The sequence below is a fragment of the Dipodomys merriami genome, unplaced genomic scaffold, assembly GCF_024711535.1.
Source record: "Dipodomys merriami isolate MVZ:Mamm:240054 unplaced genomic scaffold, mDipMer1.0.p SCAF_22, whole genome shotgun sequence".
Taxonomy (NCBI): domain Eukaryota; kingdom Metazoa; phylum Chordata; class Mammalia; order Rodentia; family Heteromyidae; genus Dipodomys; species Dipodomys merriami.
In genome coordinates this window covers 14,783,929-14,789,928 of record NW_027203604.1, presented here as the reverse complement: position 1 = coordinate 14,789,928, position 6,000 = coordinate 14,783,929, and positions in this window count along the sequence as shown.

Genomic DNA, 6,000 nt, shown 5'->3' with positions numbered 1-6,000 from the left:
GATGGAAGGACAGATAGATGGGTGGGTGGATGGTGGGTCACTGGCTGGTTGGCTGGGTGACGTCAGCACCCTCAGAGGAAGCCCCCAGTGGTGAAATGCCAGTACTGCTGCTCGGAGAAGGAGAGGAGGTGTCAGCAGGTGGCTGGCAGCCCTGCCATGCCAGGAGGTAGACTTTGCTCTGTGTTCTAGGACATTATCGCACATGGACATGTCACTCAAATGACAGCCAGAGGAGCCAGAACAGTCCAGGCCTTGATGTTCCCACAGACCTGGTCCTTAGGGTGTCCTTACTTGGAATCTTTAGAAAGTGGGGTGTAGTTGGAAGACTTAGGGGTGTAGGACTAAGGGCCCCCAGCTCCTTCCTCTCTCCTGCTCCCTGAGCCTCTACCTGTGCCCCAGCCCTGACTGCTCCATCAGCAACCCCTCCAGAGATAGGGAAGGGCACAAAACAAGGGTGCGCAACAGCCTCACCATCAGATCTGGCTTACCCCTTCCTCCTTGGACAAAAGGAACTCAGGCCCACCTCCAGCTTCCTGGGGGCACCTGGTCCTGTAGCCCCCGGAGGGGTCGGTGGGAGGAGCAAACAGAGGGATCCATCACACATACACATAGCCAACAGTGGCAGAGACCCAAGGCCTCCAGGACAATCTACCCATTTCACAGATGGGAAAGTAGAGGCCCAGCAAGAGCGCACCCAGCCAGCATTAAAGGTCATCAGCAAAGCAAGGGAGGACCGGAGCTGAAGCAGGACTCCACTTTCTGGATTGCACAGCCACATACACACACACTAGAATAGCCCCCCAATTACTACTCAGCAGCCCAGTCTTGCTCAATCTGGTCCAGTCCAAGAAATGCTTGCCACAGGAGTGGCCCATTCAGCACTGGTCTCTTGTTCTATTGCAAGAAACAGCCATGGGAGCAGCTGGGAGGGGGGGAGCTGCTTGGAGGCTGAGCAGCCGACAGGACGCTTCCTTGCCACACGAAACCGCTTCTTAAAATATTGAAAGAAAGGCTTTGAGAAATTGTACACGGATTAAGGTTTCATTTCTTAAAGAGCTAAACAAACAGCGCAGGATGCAGGGCGGCATTTTGCCCTATTTGTAATGAGGGCAGAAAAGCCTGGTTCTAGGAACGAAGAGATTGTAATATTGGGGCTTAACTAGTTCTGCCAAAAAAAAAAAAAAAAAAAAAACCATCAACACGCCATGTGAAATTCTGAATTCTGTGCCAGGATGGTCTGGGCCGGCTCCATAGCAAGAATTCCCTTCACTTTCCTGGATGATGTGAAATAAAAATCCTCCAGTGGACATAAAGACCCAAAGGTTAGGCTTCACAGAGAAGTAACTGACTGATGCTTGTCAGCTCAGCTACTTGGGAGGCCATGAACAGGAGAATCTCAATTTGAGACCCTGGGCAAAATAAATAAATAATTAAACATAACAATAAAAATAAAATTGAGACCCTCATCTCAATCAATATTCTAAGCATAGTGGTAAGGGGCCATAAAATTTAGTAGCAGCTGTAGATAGAAGGATTGAGATCTGAGGCCAGCTCCTAGAAAAATGACGGAACCTGACCAGAAAAAAATAAATAAATAAAGCAAACTGAGGAGGGAGGAGTTTGGCTCAAGAGGTAAAGCTTCTTCCTGGAGAGTTCAAGCCCCAGTACTACCACAAAGAAAAGTTACTATCTGAATATTCTCTAGGTAGAGGATTTATTTCCTTCCTGGATGATCGTCTCCCTGCATCCTTCTTACAAATTGGATTTGGGTTTTAATAGTATTTATTCATTTCCCCAGGGAGCAATTGGAATTTCATCTAGGTTTTATGCGTGTAATACAATAGCTGTGCTTTATTCTCCCCTGAAACCCTCTGTGCAAATACGTTTCTTGTATTCTGCCTCGTCTCTCGATATGGGAAAAAAAAAAATTGTTTCTTCTGTTCCCCTTTCCTCCACCACTAAAGGTAATCTTTGTCCTATGGTGAGCTCTAATTAGAATGTTTTATGTCTGTCTGGGATGCTGTTTCCCTCAGGGGTCTTTGTGGATGATGCATGTAGGCACCCCTAACAGTAACCCACTGGAATGGGGGGGGGGGGACAGGTCCTGGATGCTGCCCAGACTGGGGATGCAGACAGAGACAGAAAGCTGCATGGATTGGAGGGGAGGGGCTAGGACTCACAGACCCCCTCACCCACCACAGGGCTGTGGGACGGCCACTTAGCCCGCTGCTCTCAGCCCACCAGGCCCCAGCCATCTCTACGGTCCGGACATAAAGGCTGCTCTGATGTCCCTAAGGCTGCTGGGGACCAGGGTGCCGGGGCACTGGCCATGTCACCAGCTCTCCTCTTTCTGCTTCTGTGAGCCTGGAGGGAAAAGTCACCGTCTCTGTGTGTGTGGCATGTGTGTGTGTGTGGGGGGGGGGTGTCCCAGTGAGCTGGGAGAGAGAAAATGCCATTCAATGTATTGTGTGTGCACTAGGCCCTAAACCATGCCTCATGTCATTTTTCTTTTTTTCTTTCTTTTTTTTTTTTTTTGTCAGTCGTGGGGCTTGAACTCTGGGCCTGAGTGCTGTCCCTCAGCTCTTCAGCTCAAGGCGAGCGCTCTACCACTTGAGCTACAGTGCCACTTCCGGTTTTCTGGTGGTTTATTGGAGATAGGAGTCTCACGGTCTCTCCTGCCCGGGCTGGCTTTGAACCGCGATCCTCAGATCTCAGCCTCCTGAGTAGCTAGGATTACAGGCGTGAGCCACCAGCGCCCGGCTTCATTTTTCTTTTTAACCAGGTGCTGGAGGCTTATGCCTGTAATCCTAGCTACTCAGGAGGCTGAGATCTGAGGATCGCATTTCGAAGCCAGCACAGGCAGAAAAGTCCCCATAAAACTCTTATCTCTAATTACCCACTCAAAAACCAGAAATGGTGCCGTGGCTCAAGTATAGAACTCTACTCTAGCCTTGAACACAAAGACACTCAAGGACAACACCCAGGCCCTCAGTTCAAGTCCCACCAATGAGGGATATGTGTGTGTGTGTGTGTGTGTGTGTGTGTGTGTGTGTGTGTGTGTGTGTGTGTACATATATATAAACTTACCATACTGAAGGTTTAAACTCAGGGATTTATTCTTTCTAGGCAGGTGAGCCATGCCTTCAGCCCATTTTTTTTTATTTACTTTATTGTTGTTTTAGAGGTGACATGCAGTGAAGTTACCTTTACATACTCCAGGTAATTCATATATTTCCTGTCGCATCGTGTTATCTGTTCCCTCATTCTCTCCCATTCCCTTCCTCCCAGCTCCGCCCATGAGTTACATACTTCACTTTCATCAATGTTCCATGTGCCCCACTGCTGCACTTCTTCGTCCTTTTTCCTCTGATTCTGTGCCCTCCCCCTCCCCTCCCACAGATGTGCACGTGAGTACACCATGTATAAAGAATACAGAGTCAGGAGGAAGCTACAATGCTTGATAAGAAATGTACTCATTATCTTGCCCATGTAATTGTAACCCCTCTGTACAGTATTTTCACAATAAAAAAAATAAAAATTAAAAAAAAAAGAATACAGAATCATCAGACAAAGAAAAACCAAATCAAGAAAAAAATCTGTGTTTTATTATGTATATTATTTTATATACATATGAAGAAGCGCTTGGGTATTACACCTTTGTGTGTCTCCCAAAACTATGCTCTTTTAATCTCACTGTGTGTGATATCTAGAATCCTGCATAATTTGTCATATGCCAGTGCGTTTTAGATCTAACTACCACATATCTGGGAGAATGTGAGCCATTTGTCTCTCTGCTGGTGGCTTACCTCTCTTAACATGATTTGTTCTAGTTCCATCCATTTCCCTGCAAATGACATTATTTTATTCTTTCTAATGGCTGTGTGACATTCCATTTCATATAGATACCACATGTTTTGGATCCACTCATCTACCGTGGGGCATCTGGGCTGTTTTCATATCTTGGCTATTGTGGATAGTGTGGCAACGAACATAAATATGCAGGAGTCCTTATCATATCCTGCTTATAATGCTCAGGGTAGATGCCAAGGAGTGGCATGGGTGGGTCGTAGGGCAGGTCTGTGTTTAGTTTTTTGAGGAACCTCCAGACTGCTTTCCAGAGTGGTGCTATTAGTTTACATTCCCATCAGCAATAGGGTTCCCTTTTCCCCACATTCCTGCCAGCATTTATTGTTGTTCAAATTCACAATGTTAGGGCTGGGAAGGTGGCTCAGTGGTAGAGCGCTTGCCTTGCATGCATGAGACCCTGGGTTCGATTCCTCAGCACCACATAAGCAAAAAGAAAAAAGCCGGAAGTGGTGCTGTGGCTCAAGTGGTAGAGTGCTAGCCTTGAGCTGAAGAGCTGAGGAACAGCGCCCAAGCCCAGAGTTCAGGCCCCACGACCAGACCGCCCCCCCCAAAAAAAAATTCACAATGTTAGCCAATCTGACTGGGGTAAGACAGTGTCTCAGGGTTGTTTTGATTTGCAAATCCTTTATGGCCAGGGATGATGAGCATTTCCTCATGTGTTTCTTTGCCATTCTTAATCTTCTGAGAAGTTTCTTCTTAACTCCTTTACCCATTTAGTAATTGGTGTATTAAGCTTGGGGGGAGTTAATTTCTTGAGCTCCTTGTAATACATTGGCTATTAGGCCTTTGTCGGTTGTATTGATGGTAAAGATCTTTTCCCAATTGGTTGGCTGTCATTCTAGTTTAGTAGTTATGTCCTTAGCTGTATAGAAACTTTATTTTAATGTAGTCGGACTTGTCAAGTCTCTCTCCTATCTGTTGTGCCCCTGGCACTCTATTCAGGGAGTTTCTACATGTACCTGCACGTTCTGTCTCTCCTACTTTGTCTTGCAGTATTGTCAGAGTTCCAGGTCTGATGTTGAGGTATTTGGTCCACTTTGAATTCATGTTAATGCATGGTGACAAGCAGGTATCCACTTTTAGTTTTCTGCATATGGCTGCCCAGTTTTCCCAGCAGCAATAGTTGAAGAGGCTATGTTTTTTCCACTGTATATCTTTGGCTTGTTTGTCAAATATCAGATGACTATGTGTTTTTTGGATTTTTGGGTCTTCTAATCTGCTCCATTGATCTTCAGGTTTATTTTTGTGCCAATACCAAGCTATTTTTGTTATTATGGCTCTGCAGTAGAGTTTCTTCAGCCCTTTTGGCTTTCATTAATTTTTCATAAGTCTTACATTTATTCAATTTATTTTTTATTTTTTCCAGTCCTAGGCTTGAATTCAGGGCCTGGATGCTGTCCCTGAGCTTCTTTTACTCAAGGCTAGCACTCTACCACTTCAGCCACAGCACCACTTTCAGCTTTTTCTGTGTATGTGGTACTGAGGAATCAAACCCAGGGCTTCATGCATGCTAGGCCAGCACTTTGCCACTAAGCCACATTCCCAGCTACATTTATTCAATTTATGCTTTCATTATTTTTTAAAAAATAAAGTCTCATATTTATTCCCCAGCTAGCCTGGACAGTAATCCTCCTATTTATGTTTTCCATGTAGCTAGAATGCCAGACACCACTGTGCCCAGCTATTGACTCAGAAGGAGGTCTCCTTCACTCTTGATCATGGTCTTCCCAATCTGAATCTCCCCAAATAACCACCACACCTGATGGGTTATTTTCTTAGACCACAATTGGTCCCAGAAATGGACAAGAAACCTGGCTATCGCTAAGGAAATTCTAGCCAGGACTTTCACCAGAAATACTGAGCAAGAAAAGCAGCCGAGATGGGCCCACTCTGCCATTACAGAATAGAGCCAAAACATAGAGCCCAGAGCCCAGACCCACAGAGAGAAAGAAAGCCTTTGAGTCTCCAGGTGCCTCCACCTAGGTGAGCATTTTTTTTTTTTTTGGTCAGTTGTGGGGCTTGAACTCTGGTCCTGGGCGCTATCCCTCAGCTCTTCAGCTCAAGGCTAGCGTTCTACCACTTGAGCCACAGCACCATTTCCGGCTTTTTTCTTTTTGCTTATGTGGTGCTGAG